This window comes from Bombyx mori, chromosome 19, assembly GCF_030269925.1.
Source record: "Bombyx mori chromosome 19, ASM3026992v2".
Taxonomy (NCBI): Eukaryota; Metazoa; Arthropoda; class Insecta; order Lepidoptera; family Bombycidae; genus Bombyx; species Bombyx mori.
This window is the reverse complement of record NC_085125.1, coordinates 949,712-967,584: the sequence shown is the minus strand read 5'-3', so window position 1 is coordinate 967,584 and position 17,873 is coordinate 949,712.

Genomic DNA, 17,873 nt, shown 5'->3' with positions numbered 1-17,873 from the left:
GAAAGAGGAGTGAGTGTTGAGATGACAGCTGTTAGAAGTGAATGGAATAAAAAAAATTGCTGTGCTGACCCCACCTAGTGGAATAATATGGAGTCAATTTTTCTAATGAAATACGTACTCAACAAATGTTCATGATTGATTTCCACGGTGAAGGAATAACATCGTGTAATAAAAATGAAACCTGCAAATTTATAATTTGCGTCATTACTGGTGGTAGGACCTCTTGTAAGTCCGGGTGGGTACCACCACCCTGCCTATTTCTGCCGCGAAGCAGTAATGCGTTTCGGTTTGAAGGGTGGGGCAGCCGTTATAACTATATTTGAGACCTTAGAACTTATATCTCAAGGTGGGTGGCGCATTTACGTTGTGGATGTCTATGGGCTCCAGTAACCACTTGACACCAGGTGGGCTGTGAGCTCGTCCACTCATCTAAGCAATAAAAAAAAAAGACAAAATTAACAAAACAAGGTTTTTGGATACTTAGGTCCTACGACTATAAATTGCAAAAATCTTTGTAATTAAATATCTTTTCTAAATATAACCGAGTTAAAGTTTAATTAAAAATTGAAATGCAAAAATTCACAGTATAATTCATTCAGAATTGCAATTGGGAGACAGCTGATATCGTCAATGGCACCTGGCATGACAATGCGAGACAAACAAGGCAATTACTTTAACACTACCCAAAAATGTCTTGCAGTATATTTACCTTTAAATGCACAGATTGCAATCCTTCACACAGAAACATGTGTTTCAACTGTACCAAGTTGTCTGAAATAGATCTCTCAAAACGACCAAGAGACCTTCTATCTAAAACATTCAATATCATTTGTGGTATTTCAATTAACAATTGAGGCTTTTATATGTGTGACATAGATTGTGACTTACTAAAACTCAGACACAGCCCACTGAGTTTCTCGCCAGATCTTCTCAGTGGGTCGCGTTTCCGATCCGGTGGTAGATTCTGCGAAGCACGGATCTTGCTAGGGTTCGTGTTAGCAACGTCATCAGGTTTGAGCCCAGTGAGCTTACTGATATAGCCTCTCAAAGCTATCAGCTTAGGTAGGAAAAAAGAAAGAGACTCATTCTTACTCAGTATGGGCATTTAATCTTTTTATAGAAATTCAGATCAGTAGAACAATATTGAAGTAAGTAATGCTACAATTGCAATATCAGCCAACAAGTAAAACATGAATGTACCTCGTATAATCTAGGCTAAGCCGACATCAAAGGTTATTTGAAGTCCAGCAAAAAAACATCAAACAAACGTCCTTTAAGCGGTGAACGTAGCATCTAATTATGGAGACGATCGATAGAAATACCTACCAGTTTTTATACGCCATGATGCTTTCGATTTAATCTGTTTGGTGCGTTACATTTAAAAAGCACTGGAAACAAACCATATGTTTCTATCGACACTAGGGTAAATAAAGTACTTTTTACTGATTAGGAATAAGTTTCTTAGCTTTTTTAAATTTATTGCTTAGACGGGTGAACGAGCTCACAGCCCACCTGGTGTTAAGTAGTTACTGGAGCCCATAGACATATACAACGTAAATTCGCCACCCACCTTGAGATATAAGTTCTAAGGTCTCAGTATAGTTACAACGGTTGCCCCACCCTTCAAACCGAAACGTATTACTGCTTCACGGCGGAAATAGGCGGGGTGGTGGTACCTACCCGTGCTGACTCACAAGAGGTCCTACCACCAGTAAAAACAAGTTAGCAACATATTTAAGTTTAAGATTGAGTGTAAAATGCAAAAGGTCGTGCTAACAATGCAAGCTGTTTCATCCTGGAATCGAGAAGTACTCTGTCCATAGATTTTTTTACCTTGGGAATAAACGAAGGTTGCATGTTTAAATCACGTCGGGGTTGCCAGTTTGGAAATAAGCGGCAAAGGGAAGATCTTCCACCGAACGGGTTGTATTACTCGGTAGACCGACGGCTCTAATGTTGTTCTTCGGAGTTTGTTTAGATGCAAACTTGAAAATGTCAGTAGCGAAATTCAGACGTCTGTTAAATATTTTGATTTGTATGATAACTCCTCTGGGTCTGCGGATGGACCTCGGTTCCCTCTGTATTTTGTACCGTATGTCCCATGGGGAGTGCTCTGAGGTAATGTTCGAGATGATACCGTCATCTCGTTTTTACCATCGCATCGCCCGCCACCGGAGTAGAGTTCATCCACACTACCTGGAGCCACTGCGGTCATCCACAGTGCGTTTCCAGAGGTCTTTTTTGCCACGTACCATCCGGCTATGGAATGAGCTCCCCCCCGCCTCGATGTTTCCCGAGCGCTATGACATGTCCTTCTTCAAACGAGGCTTGTGGTGAGTATAAAGCGGTAGGCAGCGGCTTGGCTCTGCTCCTGGCAAGTCCATGGGCGACGGTAACCACTTACCATCAGGTGGGCCGTGTGCTCGTCTGCCTACTAGGGTAATAGAAAAAAACTACTTACCTCATATTACTAATCCGACAAATAATCAAAAGATTCCCAAACTTCCTCTAAGGCCCCATTTAATTCCTGTCTGTAGTATTGAAGTGTATTATGAATGCCCAAAAGCTAGTCGCCACATCACCAGCTCGCTTATTTCAGCGAATAACCAATCATGTCAAAATGTCTCAAAGTTCACACTTGCATAATTATTAGTGGTCCACCATACTACATAGTTCTAATGTGAACTCAGTCATGCATTCCAATTCAAAAGGCTGAGACGGTTATTGTTTATTTAGTAATATAAAGTACTTCGAAACTTCAACCTTATTGGAATTATTATCATATTGTTCATATTTGTATGTGTGTATATATAAGTATATTGCAATCGATAGGTACGTGTAATTCGTTTTCAAATGATTCTTGGCCACCTAATTATCTGGAAGAGATCGTTCTTACCGAAAAGACCGCCAATTGCACTCTTTGTATTTAAGGTAATAATCTAATAACTATTAATGAAATTACTAATAATTATACAATTATAATTAACTGTATTCAGTTTGGTTCACTGAATACATTACAAAACAAATGGCCTCCAAACATTCACGTACGGAGTACACTTAGTAACTCAAGACCTAAGAATGATAAGGATTATACCTTTCCCGGTATCTAGGTCGCTATTACAAACAAATACTGAACTAGCATCAACTGTTTGTACAATCACGAGTGTTGTACGTCAAATAATATAAACGAAGACGTACTCAGGTTGATGTCTGGGCACGAATTCTCGAAGCCGTGAGTTCTCAAAGTGGATCGCCCCCGTAGGCGCTGTGCTTATCTGAGTGGGTGATTGAAACTTTCAGAAATATTGGGGACGCCAAATAATAATTACTGGATTGTGGAAAATAGATAAAATAAAATTAAATAATAGTTTAAAAAACTAACACAATACGTTTTTATAGAAAATCCAACTAAGAAATAGAAAATAAATTTTAATAAATTTGAATTAAAAATAGTGTAAGAAAAAATGATTTTATTGTAAAAAAGCGTGGGGTGCATGGCATCAGTAGGGTTATTTTAATAATATCCTGAAAAGCACCTTGGATTTTCTATAAAAGCGTATTTTGTTAGTTTTTATTAAAACATTATTTATTTTTCATTTTTTAGTTGAATTTCGATTTTTCCAATATATTTTTTAATATTGATTTGTCATCGGTCCTTAATAATTATACCAAATTTCGAGTTAATCCGACGTTTTGCAGGGGGTCAAAATCATGTTCAAAGATTCCGTTACATACTACCATACTAACATACATACGTCTGAAGCTAATAAAAGCGTATTAAAAAGGTATATAAAATAAAATAGACGCAATAGATTAAAAAGTTTAATTATATTTCCTTAAACTTATTTAACAAAAGAAGAATTCAGTGCAGTGGTCGTGGCTTACAGTTTAAGATGACTGGTGCTTTCGGTATCCAATGATGTGAGTGTGGGCCAGTGTTCGAATGACTTCTACGTTGAAAAAATAAGATCGTGTAACAATAATTCAACCCACAAAAAGTATATGTTGCGTAATTCTTGATGATAAGACGTCTTGTAAGTCCGCGCGGGTATATACCACCCTGGCAATTCCTGCCGTGAAGCAGTAAAGCATTTTGGTTTGAATGGTGGGACAGCCGTTATACGGTAAAAACTGAGGTTTAGCACTCATGTCTCAAGTTGCGTGGCGGAAATTACGAGTTTTATGTACCCAGGTGACCACTTGGTAGGCCACTTGTATGGTAGGCAGCAGCTTGGCTCTGCCCCTGGCATTGCTGACGTCCATTAGCGACGGTGATCACTTACCATCAGGTGGACCGTATGCTCGTCTGCCTACAAAGGCAATAAAAATAAATAAAAAACTTGATACCAAGTAGACGTAGGCTGTGAGCTTGTAACTCTATTTCAACACTAAAAAGGCAGCGATTTATTAAAAAAAAACATATTTAGACTGCTGATATTAAACGTAGAGATTTAAGAATGCTCTTAACAAAAATTGAATCGAACATTAATAAATAGTTGAACAAGCAAATCACGCCCATCCTTCAAATTAAGTAAATTTTGAAGAGTCTAATTTTATTAATAAATAAAAAAAAATTGTTGCATAAAGGTTGAGAAACACTGCAATATTGCATACTAGTTCTTGTTATTTCGAGTTCTATTCTAAACGGCACTTACTCGTATTATGTATATCTAAATACAGTAATTATTGCAAACACCTGAAACAAGTTAATGAAAATAAAAAAAAATATGACAAAAATTTTTGACAACATACTATTATTAAGTTTAAAAATAAACAAGCTCCAAACAAGTAGCTTGGTAGTAGAGTACTTTGTAAGGGCCGCATTGACAACCCATACGCCATACATACTACTTTTTACTGGTGGTAAGACCTCTTGTAAATCCGCACGGGTAGATATCATCACCCTGCCTATTTCAGCCTATCTAGTATAAAAAAGCTACTATTATTTTTAAACCATTCCGCAATTAAGTGCAACTGGCAGAAGCGTATTGCACTGTATCCATCATTAGTCGACAGGTCAAATTTAAATCATAAAACATTATCCAAAACACGATTATCAATTACAGTATCCGCTCACGAATTAATGCGAGTCATCCTGAATCTGAACAGGGATGTATTCAGATTTATCAATGAAATTTTTATGAATATACCTATACTAGCTGACCCGGCAGACTTCGTAGTGCCTCAACCGATAAATAAAAGACCTAAACTTTTGTATAAAAAAGTTGGACGGGGGAAAAACAAAATTGTTATTTTTATTTAATTCCGAGCATTTTCATATTTATCTACCTTCTAAACCTTCTCTGGACTTCCACAAATAATTCAAGACCAAAATTAGCCAAATCGGTCCAGCCGTTCTCGAGTTTTAGCGAGACTAACGAACAGCAATTCATTTTTATATATATAGATAGATATTTTTAATACGACTGTATCAACCTTCTATTGAAGGATATAAGTGTTTAATATTTTAAAGACTTCTTACAACATTTTCGGGTTCATACGAATTAATCTACACAGCAAAAATTGAAAATTTGTAAAAGAAACCAGTGAAGCGTGTGAAAGTTAAATCAAGTATTTTAAAATTATTGACGGCGATACCCGCCCAATTCCAGATATCTGACACACAAAATTTAAAGAAAAAAAAATCAAGTTAAATTATATTAAAAGGTCTCAATTTGCCTGTTTCTGTGTGCTATGAGTATCACACACACATACGCGATAAAAACAAACACACTCAGATCTCAAATATTTCAATCAAGATACAGCCGCTGTCGGCCGATAATTGCACCTCGCAGTCTAGTTTTCAAGTGACTAATAATTAAACTGGCAGTGCCGTGGCAGACTTAGTCAATTAACTTAATTACTTTCCTTCAATTAAGAAAAACATTTGTATTGTCGTCTAGAGTTTTTGTCACAAAACTATTAAGCCTTAGCCAGAAACGAACTATCTTAAGCAAATTAGTCAACATTCAAGAAAGAGAGAAAGAGAGAAAGAGAGAAAGAGAGAAAGAGAGAAAGAGAGAAAGAGAGAAAGAGAGAAAGAGAGAAAGAGAGAAAGAGAGAAAGAGAGAAAGAGAGAAAGAGAGAAAGATAGAAAGAGAGAGAGAGAGAAAGAGAGAAAGTGAGAAAGAGAGATAGAGAGAGAGAGAGAGAGAGAGAGAGAGAGAGAGAGAGAGAGAGAGAGAGAGAGAGAGAGAGAGAGAGAGAGAGAGAGAGAGGAGAGAGAGATAGAGAGAGAGAGAGAGAGGAGAGAGAGAGAGAGAGGAGAGAGAGAGGAGAGAGAGAGAGAGAGAGAGAGAGAGAGAGAGGAGTGAGAGAGAGAGAGGAGTGAGAGAGAGAGAGGAAAGAGAGAGAGAGAGAGAGAGAGAGAGAGAGAGAGAGAGAGAGAGAGGAGTGAGAGAGAGAGAGAACATACTTTATTGCACATCAAAACACAATATTATTATTTTTTTTATTGCCCTTGTTCAACTTTATTAACATTAGAAAACAGTCAACAAGCAGATACATTTGTACAAAGGGCGGTCTTATCGCTAAAGGCGATTTCTTGCAAACAGCCATTTAATTAATAGAAACTCTCGAAAAGATAAAGATACAAAAGGTATGTTGCAGTGTATTATTAATTAATACATTATTAAAGAATATACATACATACAATAAACGCCTCCTACAGGCTGCAAACAGCCTTTTAATTAATAGAAACTCTCGAAAAGATAAAGATACAGCAGGTATGTAGCGGTGTATTATTAATTAATACATTATTAAAGAAAATACATACATACCTCCTTCAGGCGCATTAGGAGATTTGTTCTACTGTATGAATTGATTTGTGTTAAATTATTGGAATATATTATTGTCCCCCAAATCATAAAAAAAAAACTAAATTAATATTAAATAAATGAATATAATAATATACCGTTAAATAGCATTCTCTTTTAATGTGTTGTGAAAACATAAGAAACTGCATTTTTCACTGTTTCACTTCTGTTTATACTGTTTGTGTAGAATCATTAAAGTTTAATCTAAAATCATTATTTGTCGGATCCCAACAATCGCACCTCAGTACGCCCCTGTCCATAACTCAGCTGATTTGTCTACTGCACGATAATTTCGTAACACCAGTTTATACTCGTAGCTATCCACCTTCGCAATAATACGATCTTATTGCTCTACCTAATTAGATGCACGGTACAAACCTAAGTCGGGCATCCGCGAGGGCTTAATGTAATCATAATAATTAATATGTCAATGTCATTATGGCGAATTTAGCTAATTCGAAATTCGGAAATGTTCGAGATGATACCGTCATCTCGTTTTTACCATCGCACCGACCGCCACCGGAGTAGATCATCCGTACTACCTGGAGCCACTGCGGTCATCCACAGCGGGTTTCCAGAGGTCTTTTTTGCCACGTACCATCCGGCTATGGAATGAGCTCCCCTCCACGGTGTTTCCCGAGCGCTATGACATGTCCTTCTTCAAACGAGGCTTGTGGAGAGTATTAAGCGGTAGGCAGCGGCTTGGCTCTGCCCCTGGCATTGCTGAAGTCCATGGGCAACGGTAACCACTCACCATCAGATGGGTCGTATGCTCGTCTGCCTACAAGGGCCATAAAAAAAACCTAAAACTTTTGGGTTATATAAAGTCTGGATGCTGTGTAGATTTTTTTGTTGTAAATGAACAGATTCATTCACGGCTGATGATATTCTAGGAGCCCATGGACAACAAAATGACAGTTACATCTAGGTGGCAGAAATATACCGAATGATGATAGTACTTACTGCTACCAGTTTTTTAGCACCATACCACAAGTTTTGGGTACTACATTTAGACTGGTGGTAGGACCTCTTGTGAGTCCACACGGGTAGGTACCACCGCCCCGCCTATTTCTGCCGTGAAGCAGTAATGCGTTTCGGTATGAAGGGTGGGGCAGCCGTTGTGACTATACTGAGACCTTAGAACTTATATCTCAAGGTGTGTGGCGCATTTACGCTGTAGATGTCTATGGGCTCCAGTAACCACTTAACACCAGGTGGGCTGTGAGCTCGTCCACACATCTAAGCAATAAAAAAAAATATTTAGAATTACTGACATCTATGTACGCCACGCTTGTGTGTTTGTTAAATATGATCGATTATTTTTATCTGTAATTACCGAGACACTATTCCTCATATACGACTTCTCTTTGTAAGAAGAGGTTACAAAGTGGATTAATTTTGACTTAAAAAAAATTAAACTTTGAAAATTCTAAAATTTTTTTATGAATAAAATACTAGAAAAACTCTATCAAAGTATGTTTCAACAAGAAGAGCCGTTTTTGCGAATTATACACTTTAGTGATAGGTGAAACATGTATGTCTTCCACACTCATTAGATAATTCTCATTGATAGTCCGTCTCAGTTTTGTTTGGTTTTTACTTCTTATATAGGTATGTAATAAATATATAAAGAGCCTTTTTTCATCCACTCCGTTATAGTTGTAAGTAAATAGCTAACTAACCAGCAATTGGGAACGCACTTTACAAATTGTGATCAGTGCCTAATGACGAGATTACTTTTGAAAATTCAATTTTTTTTTCTTATGAATGAGGGCTTACTGGTCCGGAAACCAGGACACGTGGGTGAGCAAAGGCTAAGACAGGAGGGGTGAGATTTGCTAACAGCTGCCCAAGCGCCTCCAAAGGAGACTTAAGAAGCAACTGCTTCGCGAATGAATACCAAATCGGAATCGCCAATTAATTACAACTGGTCTTCGTACATTTTCGTAAAATCATAAATGAGGTCATTCATTAAAATTACAAAACAGGATCGGAGCATGGCGTTTGGCAACGGCAACACGTCAGCCGTGCGTTATTAGTATCAATTTTATGAGTCAGTCACGACAGAATTCAGGTGGATCCACAATTCAAAATGCAGGCTAATTACGTAAGCACTATCAGCATCGATATCGATATAGCAATAGCAATAGCAATTTGTCTGTGAGTCTTAAATATGCTTCAAATAGGAAATATGTACACGATTCACATTTTTATTTCCAAATTTAAAGTCGCGCGTGATCGCCGGGAACGAATATATTGGAGACAAAAACAAGTACATGCAGATTCTGACTTCACTAAAAACCGTAGCAATGTGGCCGTAAATGGTCAATTCAACTTTCAAGTTAACTTAATAACATCCAAAACAACTTTTTTTATTGCTTAGATGGGTGGACGAACTCACAGCCCACCCAGTGTTAAGTGGTTACTGGAGCCCATAGACATCTACGACGTAAATGTGCCACCCACCTTGAGATATAAGTTCTTAGGTCTCAAGTATAGCTACAACGGCTGCCCCACTCTTCAAACCAAAACGCATTACTGCTTCACGGCAGAAATAAGCAGGGTGGTGGTACCTACCCGCGTGGACTCACAAGAGGTTCTACCACCAGTAACTACCCCCAGATCGAAGCAAGGCATGTTCGCATATCTAAATATCCACAAGTCGTGTTACCTATTTATAAACTATTCTGCATCTGTTCATTACGTCATGAAACATTTCCACCACAAGCATCATTAAGGAGCCTTAAGGTCCGCTAAATGAACCTTTAGATCATTTTCACGTCCACATTAAGCCTCTCCTTTTAAGCAAAAACGATTCATCAGTCTACTTCTGAGAGAGCAGCCAGAATGACCATATACTACTACTACTGTGCTGGCCCTATGACTCCAAAGTGGGTCTTGGTCTCCGATAATAAACGACGCTATCCATCCCGGCACTGCGTAACACTTTGCTAGTCCGACACTTGGAGCTCACGTAAATTTCCTTCCATACAGCGTAGAGTATCTAATACACAATATTCAAATCTAGTGCAATCAAATTGTCTTGCGTAGACTTACTATGGGGCTTATATTAGCGATTAGCGCTTTTAAAAGGCTTGTCAGGGAACAGGGTAGGAGATCGGAGATATAAAATAGAAAGTAAAGATGACGCATCCGCAAAGTATTGGCACTAGGAATAACCGAAAAAAAACCACCATTCTTTGCTTTTTAGAACATTTCCCTGTCCTGTCTGTATGCAAATTGATTTCGTTATATGATGACTTCTGCTTAGAGGTAGATGCAAGGCCGTGTGGTTAGTTTCCATCAACCTGTACATTTCTACCGCCAAGTGATCAAAGTTCTTGGTTTCAAGGCTAGGAAAGCGGTTAAACAATTTGCGACTTGGACTCGAAGCTTCAAGACCGCATTCGCGTTAGGATATCTTTTGGCCTCCGCTTGATACCAGACGGACAATGAGGTCATTCATCATTTTCGCCACCTTATCCCACTAGGTGGATTCAGCACAGCTAATTTTTCTCTTCTATTCTCTTCCATCAGCCGTCATCTCAACACTCACTCCTCTCTCTCTCTCATATCGTCATTCACACACTCCACCCATGTCTTCTTCGGTCGACCTCTTCCCCCTCTACTTTGCACTACCATTTCCATACATCTCCTAGTCACATGCATCTCCGATCTAAACAAAATATAGCGAACGGAACAAATTGGCATTGAACAGTCTAGTTATATTGGAACCTCTGGGTCTGCGGAGGGAATTCGGTTCCCTCTATATTCTGTACCGTATGTTCCATGGGGAGTGCTCTGAGGAATTGTTCGAGATGATACCGGCATCTCGTTTTTACCATCGCACCGGCCGCCACCGGAGTAGAGTTCATCCATACTACCTGGAGCCACTGCGGTCATCCACAGTGCGTTTCCAGATATATTTTTTGCCACGTACCATCCGGCTATGGAATGAGCTCCCCTCCACGGTGTTTCCCGAGCGCTATGACATGTCCTTCTTCAAACGAGGCTTGTGGAGAGTATTAAGCGGTAGGCAGCGTCTTGGCTCTGCCCCTGGCATTGCTGAAGTCCATGGGCGATGGTAACCACTCACCATCAGGTGGGCCATATGCCCGTCTGCATACAAAGGCAATAAAATATATATATATATATATATAATAGCAATTGTCATGTCGTTCCGTAATTAAACCATCACGATCCTTGATGTTCAGCGGAATATAAATTCAAGCAGTCTCGTTTACGTAACTTTTGCGTTTAAGATGTATCTATGTATTTTAGTCTCTATTGCTAGCGCCATAAGGCAATTAACAAGTTTCACTTATAAATTCAATAGCTGTACCACAATTATTGAACTCACATCAATATGTATGTTCTTTGCTATTTTATCGTGCAAAATGATTATGTTTGTTTGTATAGTTGGTCAAAAAGCCAGACACACTTGGTGTTAAGTGATTACCGGAGTCCATGAACACAACGATGCCCGTTTTGATACATATGCAAAAAGTTTCTATAATGACACATCTGTCATGTCTTTTAAACAAGAACACGTGGATGCTTCGAATGCTATCAATAAAATTAGGACCAGGATGATTATGCGAGGGAAAATATTAAAATACAATAAAAAACTTTTATAATTAAAGCTTCTTTTACGATTTAATGTCGCCGTTTTTCATTTTCAGTTTCGATTTAAGCTTCAGATTAAGCTGTAAAAAGAGTTTTAATTGTGTCTTTTTTTTATTTATTGCTTAGATGGATGGACGAGTTCACAGCCCACCTGGTGTTAAGTGGCTACTGGAGCCTATAGACATTTACTACGTAAATGCGCCACCCACCTCGAGATATAAGTTCTAAGATCTCAGTGTAGTTACAACGGCTACCCCACCCTTCGAACCGAAACGCATTACTGCTTCACGGCGGAAATAGGCGGGGTGGTGATACCTACCCGTGCGGGCTCCCAAGAGGTCCTACCACCAGTGATTACGCAAATTATAATTTTGCGCGTTTGATTTTTATTACACGATATTATTCCGTCACCGTGGAAGTCTAGGACTCGCCGAATACCCAAGACAGTACTAAGATATTTTATGTAAGTGATTATATTGCTTTGAAATACTGCCCTCAGAACATATGTGCTTAATAAATATTAATAATAAGCAGTAGCATTTATTATTAAAACTTCTAAAAATTTTGATTTTTTGTGGTGTTTCAATAAAGAGCTATTTATTACGATCTATTCACTAGCACCTTCAAGTAAACCAACATGTTATTTTAAGTTTACTTTAAAAAAAAACTATATTACGCGTAATTAGCAATATTACTTAAAACTCGCCGACAACGTTGATTTTAATTATGAATCGAAACTTAATGAACTAAGTCGATTAAGTTCGGGAAAAATCATTATCGAACGTTAAAGATTACTTAATATTTACTTACATATATTAATTGTTAGTAGAGTTGTATGTGCCTAATTTTGTAAACGCACCGCCGGAGACAAACACAAGCTGTCTTCTACAGCGACTCCGAGCTCACAGCATATTAATTTGTACTAAAATAAATTAAGAAATTATTTAAAATGTGATACTTTAAAAACGACTATTATAAATAGAATTTACAATTTCATCTTTTGGAGATTTTAATTATTATATTATTTCCTATTTTTCTATCCTATTTTTATTATTTACAGTTTTTTTTTCCTACTTAGTTAGAGTAATATAGCGTAACGGTTGCTGCGATGGATTAGAAAATGATATAAGAAGACTATGATATAGTTGCGGTAGGCAGCGGCTTGGCTCTGCCCCTGGCATTGCTGAAGTCCATGGGCGACGGTAACCACTCACCATCAGGTGGGCTGTATGCTCGTCTACCTACAATGGCAATAAAAAAAAAGTATGATAAAATAATATATCCTAAAGTGAAGACCTTCTTATCAGATCTTCTTATCACCAAAGCTTAGAAACTATTTGCCCAACAGACTTTAAATTTGCCATCCATACTTGTAGTCCTTTAGCGATGCAGGCGCTAACTAAGGACGGATTCAAAAGAATCTTATTCAGAATAGATTTTTCATTAACCATTGCATACGCTTAGCAACGGTTGCCATGGGTTACCATTTCTAATAAGTTGTAAGTTTTTTATAGCTTTTTGTATACTTAAGTAAGTCCTAGGAAACAAACGTCATAAACAGCTAGAAACACAAGTAAAATTCCATACCTTGAGAAAATGTATCGATTCATTATTTCTGAATAATAATTTTACCGCGGGTGGAACCGCGTCTCTAATACATAGCGAATTTATCTTTACATGTTATGAGTTCCGTTTGACCGGCCTTCGTCAGGTCACGACGATATTTATATTTTAAACAGGCGTAATTACTACCGCTTACTGTACCCCATAGCTTCTACGTTTTTCCTAAACGTATCTCCAAAAGTTGAACTACAAGCCCGTTCCGGTAGCTTCCATCTATTCCTGCCGAGAAGCAGCCTTACGTTCCAATTCCAGTTTGAAAAGAGCAATGATTATTGTATAAGACAATATTGGAGGATAGTGGCCCAACTATAATAATATAAGACAATATTGGCCCAACCTGATTTTTTGAAATATGTGGTTGTAATATGGGCACGCTATGTGTACGTCTTTAGCACCATGGGCTTTGTGAATTCCTCTGCTTATTTAGAAACACCATGTTGAATGTGGTCTGAGAAAATTTTCAGAATAGGGCGGAGCCACCCGAAAACTCCTTTTAACTCACTCCAAGATATCTTTTTTTTAATTGCTTAGATGGGTGGACGAGCTCACAGCCCACCTGGTGTTAAGTGATTACTTTAGCCCATAGACATCTAGAAGGTAAATGCGCCACTCACCTTGAGATATAAGTTCTAAGGTCTCAGTATAGTTACAACGGCTGCCCTACCCTTCAAACCGAAACGCATTATCACGGCAGAAATAAGCGGGGTGGTGGTACCTACCCGTGCGGATTCACAAGAAGCCAGTAAAAAAAATCCAGTACCACCAGTAAATCTACAATACGAAACCAATAGAAGGAAAAAAACTTTTGGGCAGGGGCCCGAACCTTTCCCGAGGGACCTGGGCGGGCCCCCCGGCGCGCACTCTGCGTGGCCGGGGGCTCCGTCTGTGGGGGAGTTTTGCTGGACTTCCACCGGGCGCGTCCGTAGGTGGCGGATAACGGGATCCTCTGGGAACAGTCCCACTCCCAGGGGTATCGTCCGGTCTTTTTCGTTGCAAGGATTTCTAGGTGTTAGGTAGGTAGGCTAGGTGTAGGAGTAGGGTAGCCTAGTTAGGCTTTGCAACGAAAGAGATCGGATGACGCGGACCAAAACCAGCAGGGGGAGTTGCGGGCTCTCCACGCCCTTCACTCGCTGAAGGGTGTTCCTCCTGGAGACGCTCGGGCTCCCTCTCTTTTCCCCTTTCTTCCCCCTTTTTTGTTTTTCTTCGGGTCACGTCCGACCCGTTTCGGATGTAACCCATGGGAGATGGTGGGTCACTTTTGGCCTGCCTTTTGATGGAGAAGTGAGCCGGCGTTGCTTACGCATCTTCCGGCCGCTGGTCGCCATGTCCCCGGCTTCGGCTACAGGGGCACGCCCTCCAGAGGGGGGTACCGGTATACCGGCGTGGCTTCGTCGTTGTTGCTCTTTTGAGCGTCGGGCGGTGGTCTGCCGTGCTGCTCGTTGCACTCGGCGGGCCGCCGGCCAACCCGTAATCCTCACTGCGTGGGGGACGGGGGCCGCTGCCGCGAGGCACGGGGCCGCGAGGACGTAAACCTCTTTAAAAAATGCCCCAATCCTAAGCTCTGGTGCCCGGCGATGGGATGAATGGCTGGAGGGAGTCCAGTCCCGAGGGTACCAACCAGACCCCAGGGGACCGACCCCTGGTTAATAAAAAAGGAACTAATGGAAATTATGGCACATGTAAAAAGTTCATTACCCCAGGAGGGTACCTCCCGCTCCGCGGGGGGAGGATCCCTCCGTGCGGTCGAGCAATCGGCCGCACGCTGCCCCACCGTTTCTGGGGGGGGCAAACATTGCCACGACGAAGGGGGCGACAGCACGGGTCGCGTAAGGGACAGAGTCCCCACCGTGCGCCTCGAACGCTGCGAGAGCCTGATCTCGCTCTACTCGGCGCGGAGTTCCGCAAGGGGCGACGCGTCCAGTGGGCGGGAGACGCCAGCGCTGTTCGTGGACAGTGCTCGACAGCGCACTAGACGGAAGAGGAAGTCGGCTCGTCAGCCGGCATCTGTCCCTCCGTCCGACTCCTCGGAAGGAGAGCCTGCTAGCGCCAAGTACATGGCGTTGGCGGAAGGGCCGGCGGCTGCTGCGGCGCCGCCCGTCACTGATTTTGAGAAACCATCGTCTTGCGGACTGGACGCTGCCTCCTCGGCGCAGTTCAGGGCCGCCTGCCGTGAGGCGAAAAATAAAAATAAAAATAGGAAACAAGAAGAGGTCGAGCGCTTACAGCGATCCCTGACGGAGGTGGGTCCCTCTGACCCCCTCCGAGCTTGTAAAATAGTCGGGAAGATAGTCGCGACCATTGCGGCTAAATCCAATGGAGGCCTCAAGGGCTCAGAAGTGTCGGCCATGAAATCGGCGGCCGCCACACTCGAGGAAAGGCTGCAGGACGTTGTGGACCGCACCACAACCGCGGAGACGGCGGGCTTGCGGCAAGAAGTGGCCCTGCAGCACGTCCGCCTTGAACAACTGGCGGAAGAGAATGGGCAACTTCGGGCGGAGAACGGACAGCTCCGCGTCGACATGGCCGAGCTACGAACAATGGTTGCCGATCTCATCGAGCGGCAACGCAGCTCGGCCCCTGTCCCTCCTTCGCCCGAAGCAGAAGGCCTCAATGAAGTCGAGGAGCTGAGGCGGCAGCTCCTTATACAGGAGGCAAGGAGCTCGACCGTTGAGCGCGCAAGACCGCCCCTCGCTCATGAGGTTAAAAACGGAGCTCCTACACCGGCACCCCGCAGGACTGTGGCCGCTAGAACGTATAGCGGCCCTAAAAAGGGCGCGACACCCGCGGCACGTCCGGCCGCTTCGGGGACCCAAAAAGATACGGGGGCACCAAAACCCGCCCCCGCAGGAGCACAAGTCACCGGCCAGCGTGAGACGCAGAAGACTGCTCCTGCCCCGTCCCAGCCTCCGAAGGCGGGGCCCGGCAGGAGCCGGACCAAGAAGAAGGGGCGGACCAATGCAGCCAAACCGGCACCGACCCCCCAGCCCCGCCCACTGCCCCCGGCCCCGGTAAACATGAACGAGGCCTGGACGACAGTGGTGCGGCGAGGGCCCAAAAAGGTGGCGGCGCCTCCTGCGCCGCGCCCCAAGCCCGCCCCTGCGGCCGCCGCTCCCCGCCAAGAGGGTCGAGCGGAGCCGAGGGGCCGAACTGGAAGAAGGAGGCCGCGCGCCCCGCGGTCGGCTGCAGTGGTAGTGGAGCTGCTGCCGGCCGGCAAAGAAAAGGGCATCACCTACCACGAGGTGATGACCCAGGCGCGCGGCGGCGTGAATGTGGACGCCCTCGGCGTGGAGGGGGGCATCAAGGTCCAGCAGACGGCCAACGGGGCTCGTCTTATAGAGTGCCCCGGCCCCAACACAAACGCCGCGGCCGAAAAATTGGCGGCCCGGCTGAGGGAGATCCTGCCGGACCCCGAGGTGGTGCGCATCGCGCGGCCCGTGAAGATGGGAGAAGTAAAAATCACGGGCCTCGACGAGTGCGCCACGAAAGAGGAGGTCGCCGCGGCCATCGCGTCGCAGGGCAACTGCGCCCTCGCCGACGTCAAAGTCGGAGAGCTCCGGGTGACATATTCCGGAACCCGGACGGCGTGGGCGCGTTGCCCGATTGCAACGGCGACCCTCCTGGCCACCCCTCCACAGGGGCGGCCTTCCGACAGCCCAGGAAGGCTGCGCGTGGGCTGGGTAGTGGCCCACGTGCAACTGCAGGAGAGCAGGCCGTGGCGTTGTCTTCGGTGCTTCGGCACCGGCCACGGCCTCGCCAAGTGCCCCTCGACCGTGGACCGCAACGACCTGTGTTTCCGCTGCGGCCAACCGGGACACAAGGCAGCCTCCTGCACCACAGCCGCGCCGCACTGCGTCTTGTGCGACGCGGCTAAAAGGAAGGCCGACCACCGGGCCGGGGGCCCGGCGTGTAAATCCGCCCCCTCCTCTACCAAAACGAGGAGGGGCGGAAAGAAAAATAAAAAGAATAAGGAGAGGCCGGCTGCAACAAGGGCAGCCGGCGAGTCAGTTCCCGTCGCGGCTATTGTCGAGCCGCAGGGCGGGACAGACGAGGGAGCGATGGACGTAGCCCCGTAATGGGTTGCGTCCACCGCTTCCTCCAGTGCAATTTGAACCACTCCGCCAGGGCACAGGATCTCCTCGTCCACACCATGGCGGAGTGGTCAATCGACGTCGCTGTCGCCGCGGAGCCGTACTTCGTCCCCACCGACCAGGACTGCTGGATGGGGGACGTCGACGGCTCCGTGGCCATCGTACTAAGACAGTCCGCGGCGTTACCCCCCTTGGATATGGTGGCCAGGGGACCCGGGTACGTCGCGGCTAGGATCGACGGGACCGTCGTGATCGGGGCGTACTTTTCTCCGAACAGGAGCCTCGCTGAATTCGAACGGTTTCTAGGCGGGCTTGAGGCGCTTTTACACCGCCTCGGGTCCCGCCCAGTCATCGTCGCGGGGGACCTCAATGCCAAGTGTACGGCTTGGGGCTCCCCCCGCACGGATTCGCGAGGCGAGGCCCTTTCGGAGTGGGCGATCGCGACCGGCCTCTGTCTCCTAAACAGAGGCACGGTCGCGACTTGCGTGCGGTGGAACGGGCAATCTCACGTGGACGTGACGTTCGCGTCCCCGTCCACCGTGCGCCGCACCCGCGGCTGGCGCGTACTCGAGGGGGCGGAGACGCTCTCGGACCACAGATATGTCCGATTTGAGCTCTCCGCCTCCTCTGCGTCGTCAACGTCGTCGACATTGTCTTCGGCGTCAGCCGCGGGCGCCCGCGGCGAGGAGGAGCTCCCGCAAGGTGCGCCCCGTTCGTTCCC